This window comes from Haliotis rufescens, unplaced genomic scaffold (assembly GCF_023055435.1).
Source record: "Haliotis rufescens isolate VD_foot unplaced genomic scaffold, xgHalRufe1.0.p SCAF_2, whole genome shotgun sequence".
Lineage (NCBI taxonomy): Eukaryota > Metazoa > Mollusca > Gastropoda > Lepetellida > Haliotidae > Haliotis > Haliotis rufescens.
In genome coordinates, this window is record NW_025963890.1 from 71143900 (window position 1) to 71159910 (window position 16011).

At 37.9% G+C, this 16011-nt stretch overlaps 1 long non-coding RNA gene across 16 annotated transcripts; it reads right to left on the reverse strand.

Annotated features, from left to right (window-relative positions):
- Positions 1 to 1475: 1475 nt before the first annotated feature.
- LOC124129001 lies at positions 1476 to 10683 on the reverse strand. 16 transcript variants are annotated; one of them, XR_006860331.2, is made up of 5 exons: positions 10228 to 10683; positions 9650 to 9732; positions 9190 to 9282; positions 3620 to 3754; positions 1476 to 1705 (listed from the first exon to the last, which is right to left on the reverse strand). It is a non-coding gene; the product is annotated as an uncharacterized LOC124129001 (long non-coding RNA). The 16 variants fall into 16 exon arrangements; XR_006860330.2 differs by having other exon boundaries at positions 9650 to 9735; XR_006860327.2 differs by having other exon boundaries at positions 9633 to 9735.
- Positions 10684 to 16011: the final 5328 nt, after the last annotated feature.

The following is a 16011-nucleotide window of genomic DNA, read 5'->3' on the forward strand; positions in this document are numbered from 1 at the left end:
TCTGATACAGACGCTGATGTTATCGTATCTCAACAGAAACGTGAATCGTGAGGTGCTAGGGTTAGGGTTTCTACCCAATATATGTCTAATTGTGATGTAAAACTGGGTTATTTCTGATACAGACGCTGATGTTATCGTATCTCAACAGAAACGTGACTCGTGAGGTGCTAGGGTTAGGGTTTCTACTCAATATATGTCTAATTGTGATGTAAAACTGGGTTATTTCTGATACAGACGCTGATGTTATCGTATCTCAACAGAAACGTGAATCATGAGGTGCTAGAGTTAGGGTTTCTACCCAATATATGTCTAATTGTGATGTAAAACTGGGTTATTTCTGATACAGACGCTGATGTTATCGTATCTCAACAGAAACGTGAATCGTGAGGTGCTTGGGTTTCTTCCCAATGTATGTCCGACAATGATGTAAAACTGGGTTATTCTTGAATCAGACACTCTGTTACGGAATCTCAAAAGAACAAGAATCGTAAGGTTCTAGGGTTAGTGTTCCTACCCAATATATGTCTAATTATGATATAAAAGTGGGCCGAAAAGTGACAAGAAACTGCTTTATTAGTCACACAGACCCTACTTATTAATTTCTGCCTTTATGGTACTGCAATTTTGCTGAAGTAGAGTGAGAGAAACTTGGGTGTACAGGTGTCCCAATTGTCATGGTTGATGGAACTTGATGTACTGGTCATGGGTTCAAATCCAGAATATGAACCTTCGTTTCAGCACCACAATACCTCATGTAGTTGCATAAATTTGTGTCTCACTTTCAAATCACACTGACACATGTCCATCTGTTTAGCTTAAGGTCACTATTCTCCAAACCAGTGATCAGAATGGATCCTCACATAACCAATCGACACAACTCTGCAGTGTTGAAGCATTTAAGACCATTAGGCCAACTTTTCTCTCAAACAGCATAAAACATCCACACTATGGTGACGTCAATCTCTTTAAAATCAGACCTTAGGTCTTGCTACCGCTAAACAAAGATCTGAGGACATCCCAGTACGGGTCACGTCAGACCGACCTTGTGCGAACTTTTACCGACCAATAGAATGACCAATCATAAGGCAGCTTTCTCGTGCTTTACGGCACTAATTTCAAATTGGCGACTATGCTTCGAAACATATTTGGACAAATTCTCGATTACAAATTTGAAAACTAAACAAAAGAACATTCTGGAGTGGCTAATAGATGGTCTAGATTGTATGGATTCAGTCGTTAAACCTGTAACTATCTTTCGGAATACCCCGTGTTAAAAGTTTTCGAGGTTGTATGATTAGAAATCACATTCTGACTGTCACTTTCATGATCTGGTAAGCGATGCTCTGATCGGTCGAATGAAAGGTCGTTCTGACGTGACTCCTAATGGGATGTCTTCAGGTCTTTGTTTAGTGGTAGCGAGAACTAAGGTCTGATTTTAATGAGATTGTGGTGACGGAAACACAACTAGTATCACATGTATTCCAATACTTTATTCTATTACAGAAATCCATTTTTTTATACTATATATACATCAGTAGTGAAAACAAAAAACTTCTGAATACCATATTTGTGCAACTTATACTTAAAGATGGTGTCAGTTATCTTCAACTTGCTGAATATGAACTTTAACATTTGGTCATGACAATATTAGTGTTGGAATCAAGAGTGCAGCGTCCAGTTCATGACATCACTTTAAAGCAGATATCTGAAACCACAAAAAACTGAATCAAAAATCTTATCTGGAGCTCTGTTAAAATACTGTAAAATTTGCATTTTATCTCAAAACTCAAATAAAATATTTCAAATATTTCAAATGCACACATTTCTCAGCCCATTTATACACTTTATTAACAACAATTAGTGAAAGCACACTTTCAAGATTTATTTTCTGGCATATTTCTCAGCAATGGTGCCCCAAAACTGCTACCCTTTTGATAATTCCAACCCAATAAGTACATAGAAGGTTGCATGATCAAAAACATAAGAACAAATAGTTGAAGGCAAGTGTTTTAAGAAGCACATAGTGTTTCAAATTAAAAATATGACTAAACTTAATCAAATAGATTGCAAACATATGTCCTAAGTCTAGATGTATACAATGAACACTTCTCAAGAACATCTGTACATCCTTACAACAGGACTAACTTGCATAATTTCAGAGCAGATTTGTTGATATGCTATTTCCGATGACCTAAAAATGCATTTGTGGGGGAAGTATTTAAATGTATGGGACCCATGTATTTTACCTGAAGTTGAACCCAATCTATGGTATTTAATGAAGGGTGTTTTAGCAAGGGATGACTGTATTTATGTTTATGTTGCAACATTGCAAAAAGAACCAACATCAGATATTTCAAATCCTTATCTTGAACAAATATACAGTTTGGAATCCCAATAAAATTCACATTTCTTGAACTGATTTGCCGCTCTGATAAAGGGTACTTATATATTTTATTATGTGGCTGTTTTCTCAATATCATTTTCATTTTAACACTTAGATCAATTCATAATATTTAATACACTCCTGTGTCACCATTTACAGTGTTGATATTTTCCATTCATCACTCCAATTTACCGGTATATGCATAAAACCAAAAGGACTAAACGAAAATGCAGTAAATGTAGATAAGGGGGCACATGTGAAGTATGTGCACTTAAAGTAACAGCAGTTAAAAAAATAATACTATGCCCCAAAGTACAATGTAATATAATTTAGCATCGACGACAAATTCAATATGGTTGACATGGTGGCCATATTTAGAATCTAGATATTATCACTGTCATCTTGTTACAATAACAAGCAACTAACCAAGTCACCGAACCTGACCACCCAATCACTTAACTCGTCCCTTATAACAAGGATAGGTTGCAGTGGACGTATTCTAACACAGAATCACCACGATGGACTGATTTTTGTGATTCTTGGATTTCTTGGATTGTCATTAAAGTAAAAGTTTTAAACAACTGAAGGTTGATGCAAGCTAACATTAGCTGACTTCAACACTTGGTACCTGAACACATAACACATCTACAGACTGAATTTGTTTAAAATATATCAACCTTGGTCTATGTTTTGTGTCGTTATATCCGCAGCCATGTTATTTTCTACCACCTTAAAGGAAGATAAATTTGAAAGTGACTATTGAACATAACATGTCTTTACACACATGCCGATTCTATTTTATGTTGTAATTTAAATTTCATGTCCATTATTCATGTGTTCAATCATTTTCAGATGACTTTTGGACCCCACAGCCCCTCAATACCTGAAAAGTTCATGGTGAATCTCAAACCTGAACTGTGTTCAGATAACAGCAGTTACGTGGGTGATTTCTGACCTGCTGACAGATTATTGTTCAGATCAATATTTGCTTCAACTCAGACACCCACCTCAATGCAGTTATGTTTGCGATTTCGGACCTTCTTGATTTTGACTGATTTTGCTGACTTTTTGCCTAGTTTTACATTTAATGTATATTTTATAAAAATAAAAGTCCAAACAAAGGAAACAGTGGATAAATAACACATAACAAGCCATGAGGAATTTATCATCCTTTAATTTTCAAACCCCTGATGAAATTTGGAAGTTTAATCTTACCCAAAATGTTGAAAAACTTACTTTTCCACATAAATTTTTTAACCAGATGTTATTCTTCCACCTTATTTGATTTTCAGATTTCCATGTCAGACAAAGATCAAGCGGTGTCATAGGATTCCTTTTCACTTGATCAGGAGGGATGCTGTTGTGTGCCAACTGAAATAAAAAATATGACGATGATAATCAATGCTAGTCCATAGTCATACCGTCATTGGGGCCTTGGTCTATAATTCAGGGTACGATTTCATTCTGTCTTACCACCTGCACCAGGTGCAACAAAGTGAACTAAGCAGGTTGCACCACCAAAATTTTCTGTTATTTTGAATTTTAAATAAATTCAAAGAAAAAAAACCCTTGAGAATGTGCTCCAGAATTTATTTTGAGGTGAATCTGTACATGCCTTTTCATATCATGATATCGAGTAAACAACCTTAAACAGAAGTCTCAAAGTGTCTGTTGTGATTGTAACCTCATGAGTGACTGTTCTAGTGGTAATTGTGAAGAGTCCTGCAAGTTCAATGCATTCAGACCACCTGTGTATTTCACTATTTTCATGAACTTTTGTTTCCTGGATTCGAAAAGACTTGCAGCCAGTTCTAAAAGAATTCAGTTTTCCACTTATGGTTGGAAATGTTACCTGCACTGGGTGCAACCTAACCTCACCTAAAAGTTACCGACACCTAGGCCTACTTGCACAGAACAATCTTAGCTACAATCGATCTTAGGCGGCTACAATCAATTTTACAATCACCATACAATTGTCCTATTCCACTTGCACAAACCCATCTTAGTGTGATTGTAAGACGGCTCATCTAAGATTGAAATCTTCAACGGTGGAGGTACGAATATCTTAAACTCGACTCCTGTCTACAGTTGTCTGCAAACGCGCATAGCTTGCTGCGTATACAATAAGTGGAACTGTTCACGTCACAACATGTACCTCCCTCCATGGCACCTTGCACAGTTTCAAGAGAGGTGCCAATTATTTGAAGGAAACGATTACTAGAATGATGGCATATATTTTTGTCGGCATTAATAGTGTCATGATTTAGGAATTCAACAGTTATCTGTTGCAACTTGAGAAATACCTACTCATGTTTTTTTATCAAAAGTATTGAAATACGAATAAATATATTATTTAGTGACACAATCATTATGAAAATTAAAATAAACAAGTATTTGTCACAAAGTGACGAAATGTCCCCCGCCTGTATATACACCATAGTACCAAATATGAAAACTATCCAGCGATTAGTTCTTGAGATATTGAGGCAACACCGTTTTCCAACTCCAAAAGCAGATTTGCCTGCTGTGACCTTGAAAATGGGGTCAAGGTCACCAAAACCGACTGGTGTCTGCGGAGTTTGTATATACACCATAGTTCCAAATATGAAGACAATCCAGTGTTTAGTTCTTGAGATATAGCGGCAACACCGTTTTCCAACTCTAAAAGCAGATTTGCCTGCTGTGACCTTGAAAATGGGGTCAAGGTCACCAAAACCGACTGGTGTCTGCGGAGTCTGTATATACACCATAGTTCCAAATATGAAGACAATCCAGTGTTTAGTTCTTGAGATATCGCGGCAACAAACAAGTGGGACGTACGGACGTACAGACGTACGGATGGTCGTGAATACTATATCCACCGCTCCGCGCGGCGGGGGACAATAATACTAAAAATATTTCCTTATAACATCACATGGGGGAGCTTTTCGTAAAATACTAAATATATCCTTCATGCTTTCATTTCGTTGCTGTGACAAAGGATGTTATGAGTACTTTTTCAAAACACAGGAAGACGCAGGATTTCAAGAATGCATGGGAAATAATAATAATGAATAATGTTTCGAGAAAGCAGTTGTTTAATACATGTATATATTCACTTGGTATTAATTACATTGATAATTATTTTTAAAAGGTGTAAATTTTACTTTTGCTATTTATGGGATATTTTACACAAATTTCAAATGTCTCATCATGTGTATTTGCTTGTTTCTTTTCTTTTTAACTCAGATTTTAAAATCCCTCGTCCCCTGCCAACTCGATTTTAGATTTAGACATGTTTGACTTCATCTAATATTTATTTGTAAATTAATTTAATGATGAACTAAAGACAAAATAACTGACACGAATGGGACCGAAAAGAATAACATGGGGAGCTCAGCGATTCTACAACATTAATACACTGGGCAAGGTAGATTCTACGCTACATGCTTACACAAAGGGAAACCACTCTCATCTAGAGTATAAACTATGATTAGCTGCCCTTGAGTTATCGAAAAGGTCACGGACGTTACTAATCGCTTGCATACAACTTTTTATCCTTCCCTTGATTAGTGAAAAGGTATGTTGTTTCCCACTTCTTTCAGCATTGAGTCCGGTGGGTATAGTACTTTTACTTTTAGCTATCGATTCGATAGTTAAGTGGTTCACTATTGCAATTAACGATATTTCTGACGTTAAATCTTAAATTAAAGTGTTGATTTGAATCATAAAGTTAACAAAATAACGAGGCAATATTTGAACATAAGGCAGAATATTTATGTGAATTAGATGAGGTCCTGCACGCCATTTTGTCAAGTTTATTCAGGGACCACAACGATCTTAGCTACTTAAGATTGGTTTGGACCAATTGTAAGTTTCGCTTGTAGCTTACAATGATCATAGCCTACAATCCCTTTGATCAATTGGACAGCGATTGTAGCCGAAGCCTAAGATCGTGATCTTAAGGATTTACAATAATTGAAGTGCTAAGATTGTTCTGTGCAAGTGGACCCAGCAATGTTTTTACCTGCACTGGTGGGGCTTGTATGTAAAGAAAACGATCCCTGTAATTGAATGTGATTATGGCTATTAATGTAGTGTTTAAGTAATAGTATAGACAAATACTACAATGACAATGACAGAATTTGCTGCATATATTTCTTATTTATCAATAAGTCATTAAAGCCTTAATCATGTTAATGATATTAAACATAACCCTAAGGTAATGATTGTTCTCTTCCTGTCAACATTAACAGATTTCTACATTCAGCTGTTTATTACTCAAAATTGTGTATCTTGTGTAAGTGAATAGGCAATATAATCAGAAACCTATTATCAGGATGAGTTGGTTTTCAAACACAGAGATCCATGAAAAACGTTTGACAGTGACCATCATACGTAAGGGCAATGTGTTGAATTGGAACCCCTTTGATCACATGTGTCTAATGGTACGCTCTCTGATTGGGTGCTGCCTAACTTCCTTCTTTCTTACATGTCATTCACTGGATACAATAGATCATATTTGAAGATATTGATGAATTTCAAAACAATTGTCATACACACTGGTATACCATAATGACATTATATATGGAAATAAATACCTTCTACAGCAATTTAATATCATCTAACAGTTCTGGAATAGCTAAATATGCAAACAAAAGAATCAACATGTTTTTACACTATACATGACTTATTGTACAATAACTTACATGTCTGAGTAGTGGAAGAAAACAACATTTTAAACATATCTGCCATGTTCGTCATGCTCAAACTCAGATAAAATTTTTGAATACATTTCTGGTGACTTTATTCCTGGAACCACACAAAAAATGACAGCTTCATAACAATTGTAGGTTATTAAAGAAATGTAAAAATAAAGCATCAATGGATTCAAGGATTACATTAAAGTTAAAGTTCATAAATGTGCAAGTTATTGAAATACACACAACAGAACCTTGTGCAACTTTGTCACCTTATATTGAATTACGTGAGCAGTCTGTGCCCCAAAATGATGGGTCAACTAGCCCGAACAGGATTTTAGTGTTGTCATTTTGACTATTATTAATTGGACTTACTACATCGAGCACAATATTACTAGACTTGCGTTTCAAATTTTCAGGAAGAATTGCTCAAGCAAAACATGTTATGTGTTTACAGTATAAAGAATTAGTACATGCATTATAGTATACTTTAAAGTACCAGACAACAGGCTACCGCTTGCTACTTGAATTCCGAAATGAAAAGACGTTGATACTTCATTGTGTTCAGTAGTATACAGTGCAGAGTCTGGTGAGTCCAGTAAAGAGTCAGAATATAATATAGCAGTTGCCTTATTAGTCTACAGCAATTTGTTATCTGCAAATATATTAAAAAATATTGGACATTACAATTTAATTGGATTAGGAATTCCACAGAGATTAGATAAGTACGTAAAACATAATTTTAACAGTATGATTAGAGAATCAAGATGATATTTTTAAGATTAGAAATTGAATTTGTCCCCAGTTTTAAGAGGCTTGGGTAAACCCTGTAGTGACCAGGCTCCATGGTCCAGTGCACAACATTTACAATGTAGGTCTAAACTAAACAGGGGGCCCTAGCACTTGACCTTACATCTTCCACAAACAGCCTGTCAGCTGAAAAGGAACATAGCAGTTTTCTTATAATGTTCAATTCTTCCAATCCAGGTGCAAAGAGTTTTAATATTTATAATATTAATAAAAAAACATATACTTTATGCTGACATCCCTAGCACCGGTTAAAATGATGGTGACTCGCTCGTATTACTTTTCCCATTTCTATTAGATTGGAGACACTTATTTCAGAATATGATGAGCAAACTTGACTCTTGTCAGGTAATATTATCAATACACCAGGTAGGCACCTTGCACAAACATAACTTGAGAAAGACAGAGACGAGTTCAACAAAAAATACCACAACAAGGTAGTGCACATTAGCTCTGTTGTGAGGAAGATACTGATTTTACAACTAAAGTGGACACTTTCTAGCACATTTTACAAACATACATAACCTGAAGATACCATATTAATTGTGTTACGACAAAGCATGTGCAGATAGTTGTGGGAACCTTGGTTTGTGTCTCTTACAAACTGATACAAACAGTCTGTATTCATAATAATCAATAAAAATAGCACATTATAATACTAGAGTATAAGAGTATTTAAAAAATTGAACTGTATAACTTTGTTTGTTTGTTGTTTAATGCTGTACTAAGCAATATTCGTGCTTTGACAGCTGCCTGTAAATAATCAAATCTGGACCTGACAATCCAGTAATTGACATCATGAGCATCAATCCATGCAAATGGGATACGATGACATGCATCAACATGGTCTCTGAGCCTGACCCCTCAACCACGTTATGACAAGGATAGTCGCCTCTTAAAGCAAGCATGGTTTGCTGAAGACCTTTTCTGACCCTGATCTTCACTGGTAAATGTGTATAACTAAACATGCTGAAGTAGTGCCAAGATCATGTGGCACTTGCTGCCAAGACAATGACAAGAACTACAGTAACAATATTCCCTCTATTTGGGTACAACACAAATTGTCTAGAACACTGAGAACTAGGCACATTTGCTCTTAGTCCTTATTAAAGTGTGCTGGTACTGTACAGACAAATCTTATTTTGGAATGTATCAGAAATAACAGGAAAATGACAAGGACAAATGCAGGCCAGTAGACAAAGTGAAAAGAAAAATATACAATATATAAAACACTGCCAAACAGATCACTATTTAAAAACAACACTATGTCATTTTTTGTATGTACAATGACATTATAATTGGGGATTCAATTATACTTACTAAAACAGGATGTTGCCAGCAGTGTTCACTACGGTTCATGATAAGGTATTCTCAGTTTTGTCCATTGCTCATAGGCAGATGTAGTGTCTGCTACTGTCAACAAAAACATTCCAACATTACACCCTACACTAATCTGTATGAGTTAAATGGATATATATTCATCAATAAAATGGTATTTTGCCTTCAGACATTTAGTTATCAGAGGATTACAGTTAGTTAGATGCTGTAGGCCTAGTCATAATCTTAAAACAACACAATTATTAAGGTATAAATGGATAAATTTGAGTTTGTTGACAGAGGTTGCAAAGAAACAATACAGATGTAGACTGACTAGTGTAATTAACTAACAGTTGGGGAATGTTGATCATGACTTGTTATAAAGTCTATCAATCCGCCTCTCTACTATCAACAAATATTTAGGCCTAAAAAACAAACACTTTCACCAGCACTTTGAGAATACCAGGGTCACGTGATGGTGTTTTGGAGCATTTTCAGTTGTTTGGGACTTCTGAGCTTGAATAAATTTTCTGCCTCCGATGCATACTGCTGAAATGTAAACAAAATACGACATATAATAGTATATATATGTAAGTAATAATTACTAGTAATTACTACCAGTTGGACTAAAAGAAACGAGCGATTCTGAAAAGGAACGTGACCCAATCGTCTTTGGATGCAAGTGATTCGCGTCAAAACATGGGCGCTTGATACCAGGCAACAACTCCAATACAATATACGATAGGTAGGACTGTAGGACATACTGTTTCGGTAAAGCACTCTTTCTTTTGGAATAAACGGCATTTATGATGCGTGACCTTGCTTGTGCACGTCGACGGTTTCTAGGGACGCAAAGAATGCAAGGCTACCTGTAGAAAACACGCACGACATTACGTTCCCATTTGTGGCAATGGTAGGAATATTGAAGAGTATTTATTGGTATGAAAACACCCACGTTTGTTGTGCTCTATTTAGAGAAAAGACACAATTAACTAGCTTAAACTAGGCCTAAGTTGAGTGGAACAAATGACGTGACCTTACACAAAATGGCGGCGGATGATGATGCATGACGAGGTCATGTGACCAGCTGGTGATGTATTATTATCAATGGTTACCGTATAATTTTCTTCATGATAATGTAGATTCTATTTGTAATTCCAGGTGACTGGGAAAATACTGGAATGGTGGTTGAAAGGTTTGCATGGCGCATTTCACCATTACGAAGCTACTTCTACATCTAGAAAGCTAGCTGGTTACAGGCTGAAGTTGCTCTGCGGTAATCTATTTATTTTTCTGTTGAGACAGAGCCTGGCTTGCATACCGTCGACGTAGACTCGTTGACCAATGAAAATCATTTTAGACATGCTCCTTTGCCGTTACCTAGTAGTAGCAGTAAATGTTAGTCTCCAGAGACGTAGAGACCGTCTTTGTACCTACTAGTAGCAGGTCATAGTTGCTAACAACTCTGTGCTAGTAGTAGGTAATATTTCCTGGATCGGGTGGCTACCCACACCGCGGAGGCGGTCCCTTGGTAAATCATGAAATGGACTTCCCATGGTGTCAGTACACAATGCTACTCCTATCAGTTTCCGAACATGTAATACGTCTCAGCAGGACTCCAATCACACACGCTATCAGACACATGTACGCGTGTTTAGGCAATGATGTTACTTGTACAAGACACGGCTAAACTACACACTATAATTGGACGGCGGCAACCTCCTATCGGCAGAGTTGTCTCCACTTACCCCCAACGTCGAAAATCTGCCATGTTCGGGTCAAGACCAGTTGAACAGGTAGACCATTATAGAAAGTGTTAGGTTAATTTGCGAGGTAGGTAGACGAGATTACACAATTACATTTTGGCATTAGTTGCTCAATTTCCTTCAATAAGCCATCTGTTGGCGTCCACCCATCTAAACGACGTTAACAATCTCACACACGTGGCAGACTCAAAGGGTTGGATTGCTGAATAGATTAAAGGCTAAGATATTAATTTAAACTAATTCCTCGCGAAGGACACTACACAAACAAGGTATTTGCCGTAAGCTTTTGTTTAAAATACAGAATTACAGACATAATGAGGGACCCTGATAACTTCCGGCCAATGTATTGAATTATACGATAAAAACACACTTCATAATATCCAGTGCGCCATAGTCCACTTGACAAGATGATTACATGGAAATGACGATCAACGGTTTTATCATAATACATTGCTATATTTCACAGTTTTGTGTGATTTTTTTCAAGATTTCTATGATTATTTTTACCAATACTTTCGGAACGTCCTCATACTTCACCTGTTGCTGGGGGCATGGGTGGCCCAGTCGTCTAAGGCGCCGCGATTCGCTGTGCAGAGTTGCGTCCCTTGGGCACGCCAGAAACCTATGATTGTGGGTTCGGATCCCGGTTCGCCCCGATTATGTTTCTAGGTTTGTCAGCACCATACCCGTGCTCGTGGGTTTCACCGAAGTGGTAAACGTCTGAGACCTGCGTCACTTCGGGCTTTCCTCCCACATTAAGCTGACACGTCATGATATAACTGGAATACTGTTAAAAGCGGCGTAAAACCCAACTCACTCACTCACTCACTGGTTGCTGGTATTTGTAACATATATTCTGTGTATCTTGTAGAAAGGTATTTGCAACATATATACTGTGTACCTTGTAGAAAGGTATTTGCAGCATATATACTGTGTATCTTGTAGAAAGGTATTTGCAGCATAGGAACTGTGTATCTTGTAGAAAGGTATTTGCAACATATATACTGTTTATCTTGTAGAAAGATATTTGCAACATGTATACTGTGTATCTTGTAGAAAGATATTTGCAACATATATACTGTGGATCTTGTGGAAAGATATTTGCAACATATATACTGTGTATCTTGTAGAAAGTCCTGGAAGAATCTCTTTGCAACACACAATGAGTTATCTCGGCATTAGGTATTTGCCACGTTTGTAAACCTAGGCGTCATGGAAGAAGGAATTTGCAACATTTAAACTAGGTGTTTTGAAAGAAGGCATTTGCAACGTTTAAAGTAGGGTTCTTGAAAGGAGGTCTTTGCTATATATAGAATAGTTGCCTTGGAAAAATCTATTTGCGACATTAACCAAGGTGTCTTGGAATAAGGTATTTCCAATATTTAAACTGGGTGTTGCGGAAGAAGCTATATGCAACATTTTTACTAGGTGTCGTTGACGAAGGAATTTGCAACATTTAAACTTGGTGTGTGGTTTGGCGGATTCTCTTTGTTTGTTTTCTTTTTTTGTGGGGGTGGTTTGTTTTGTTTGTTTGTTTGTTTGTTTGTTTGAGCTCGATTGACCGTGCCAAAGGCTCTAAATTGTTTATGAATAAGCAGTGTATAAATTCCCGGAATATTGCATGATATAATACAACAATAAAGGCCTTATTCGAGGACAAAGGTGTTTGTTGAAATTAAAATAAATATGCACTATTATCATTTAATGGAAAAGTTTCTCGTTAGGTTTAACGCGTGTTTACTAGAACGTTATCTCATTTCCCCCAATTTAAATTACAATGTTATCTTAGCTGAAATTAAACGAAAAAGGACATTCGTAGGAGGTGGCAGCCATTTTCAAGTCAATATACTGACTCACTTGAACTGAAAGGGGCTGTTATACAACTTATTCCCACTGCCTCTATGTTGTAGCATGGTTGCGGCGTTTTTCCTTTGATGTTACACGTACAATAACCCCCGTTACACCACAAGGGGTGGAGCTACTGATACTGTGCCAAGGGGCACATCTCTGAGTGACAAACCGTCAGGTGGCCGAACGTCACATAGAAACAGGGGCCGGTCGGGTAGCCTAGTGGTTAACGCGTTCGCTCGTCACGCCGAAGTCCCGGGTTCGACATGGGTACAATGTGTGACGCCCATTTCTGGTGTCCCCCGCCGTGATATTGCTGGAATATTGCTAAAAGCGGCGTAAAACCAAACTCACATAGAAACTTTTGCAGCCAAGTCACTGCTGACAGACCCGATCGAACCTGTATGAAACCAGAAAGAAATAGTCCACTGAGCCACGAAGACCTTGGTATTTGGGCTCGTTTTCAACACTATATAGGCCAAAAGTGGTTGCGTTATCACTGAACCAGTTCGACACCCGCGATGCACGTTTAACGTTTTGCGCGATTTTCCCATTGTAGTATGTTCAAGCAGGTTTATATATGGATGAGGTTTGAATCAGGTGATGTGAGGGAAGCTGTAAAGATAAGCCAAAAGGGAAATCTTAACAATGTATAAGGGGAAGGAACAAACTGTGTAAACTGGCAAATATTTTTAAAAAATTAAAAAGTGTTGTAATTAAATCTATTTTACTGTAATGAAAAAGAGCGATACCCTGTCTATATAATTTGTATACAGTGACACTTATCAACCATATTTGGATGAACAATGTAATAATGTGAGGTCTTCAGCAAACAATGTTTGCCGTGAAAGGCGACTGTGATTGTTCTGAAGAGGCGACTAACGGAGTCGGGTGATCAGACTCGCTGACTTGGTTTATGCATGTCATCGTGTCCTGATTACGTAGATCGGTGCTCATGAGGTCAATCACTGGATTGTCTGGTCCAGCCTCTATTATTTTCACACCTGCGTCATATAGGTGGATATTGCTGATTCGTTAAACAACAAACAAACAACATATACGCTAACTGTATTATCTTTCTGTAACTTTGAACACCACAACTGCTGTTTACTAGTATATTCTGCTACAGTTCAAATGAATACAGAATTTAAATACAATCAATCTTTTAGGCTCACTGCACACTAACCTTACTTAATTTTTCGAGTCATAACTGCCGAAATAGCCGACAAATGAATTCGGATTCTAACCCCGGATTCTGAAGGATTTGAGTTACAACACAAACGAGGAGGATGGAGATGTTACATCACCCTATCATCCCCCAACAAAATGACATGTGTTATATGGGGAGTCCCTAACGGTCGTCCTCTGTGCCCACGTGGACTGTCATACAGACCCTGAAACAAATATATCCAAAAAAGCCCATGCAAGTCTATATTAGTGGGCGAGTCTAGCTTACTGTAGTAACTGAAAATGAATTAGAGGCTCTGGGCTCCTTTTTAATATATTTTTATTAAGATAATTTAACACCTTTTTTCCTGTAAGATATTTCAATCCCCGGCCGCCTCATACCAAAAGACGTTAAAAGATGGTACTTGTTGTTACCCTGTCTGGCGCACGGCAAAAAGGGCCTAAAACAAGGACTGGTCGGCTCGGAGTCAGTATACTGTGTCTGAGTGGGGTATTCATGTTAAACTGCGGCATGGTATCTCAGTGAGCTAGCACTATAAATCGGTATCAGTCCGGACTAGTACAAGCACACACACAAGCACACACACACACACGTGCATGCACGTCGCTGTATAAGTGCAATAATCTTGGACGCGACGTTAAACCCAATTTCACCTCACCTCTGTAAGATAGGTTCCCTTCAGAGACTAGATGTTAGTCTGTTGCCCGTGCAAGACGACTACGTGCAACTCAAGAAAGAGCAGTGTCGTCTTCCGCGGCGGTGATGTGACCTGACATTTGATTGACAGGGCCACGCTACAAGCTCGTTGTTGAATGGATTACTCGTCTTCACTCGATATTTCGAGGGGCGGTTACGACTTCGCGTAGCAATACACTCGTAATTCCATTCAACAACTAAGAAGGGCTAACATACATCGTGTTTGTTTAAGATAAAACACGGCTCAGAGGTTTTGTTTGAAAATGTAAAACCGCGAGAGAGACCGAAGGCCAGGGTGCTCTTTCACTCGAACTTTTACATTTTCAACCATAACCCAGAAGGAGTGTATTATCTGACATATAAACCGTCTAAAAGCAAGACATACCAGAAAAAATAAGAAAACATCGGGATACCTTATACTGAAACAATACAGTGTGTCCCGTTATAAAAAGGAATTCGATGAAAGCTTGAGAGAGAAAGAAAACGAGCAACATGTACACAACTGAAGTTATGACATGTAAGATTGAAGACGCTGTCATCGCCTGCCCCGGTGGCTCAGTGGGAAAACACGGCGGGATGCAAAACTTGACACGGTTGCAGGTTGGATTCAAGTCATGGAAGTGTAAACAGTGAGTGAGTGAGTTGGGTTTTAACGCCGCTTTTAACATTATTCCAGTCATATCACGGCGTGTCAGCTTAATGTGGGAGGAAAGCCCGAAGTGATGCAGGTCTTAGACGTTTACCACTTCGGTGAAACCCACGAGCACGGGTATGGTGCTGACAAACCTAGAAACATAATCGGGGTGAACCGGGATTCGAACCCACAATCATAGGTTTCTGGCGTGTCCAGGGGACGCAACTCTGCACAGCGAATCGCGGCGCCTTAGACGACTGGGCCACCCGTGCCCCAGGTGGTTGGACAAGAAATTGTGACTTTTATCTAATCAAAAATTAACGTTAGATTGATATTAAAAGGTGAGTTTATAAAAAATAAATTGCGACTTTTAACCAATCAAAAATAAACATAAGGTTGATATTAAGAGGCGAGTTTATAAAAAAGAAATTGAGACATTTAACCAATAAAAATCAACATTAGATTCATATTAAAAGGCGATGTTATAAAATTCATCGGTAAAACCAAGGTCTTTTAATTCAATTGTAAAACCCCCTTGCGGGTTTCACAATTCAAAGTCTCACAAAGTTATGATGAGATTGCAAGAGACTTACAATAGGCAAACCTGCCAGTAAGTTTATACACGAGGTTAAGGCCCGAAAGGCATACATGTTCAATGTGGACCCTTGTTTATAACCTGGTCCTCGCATACA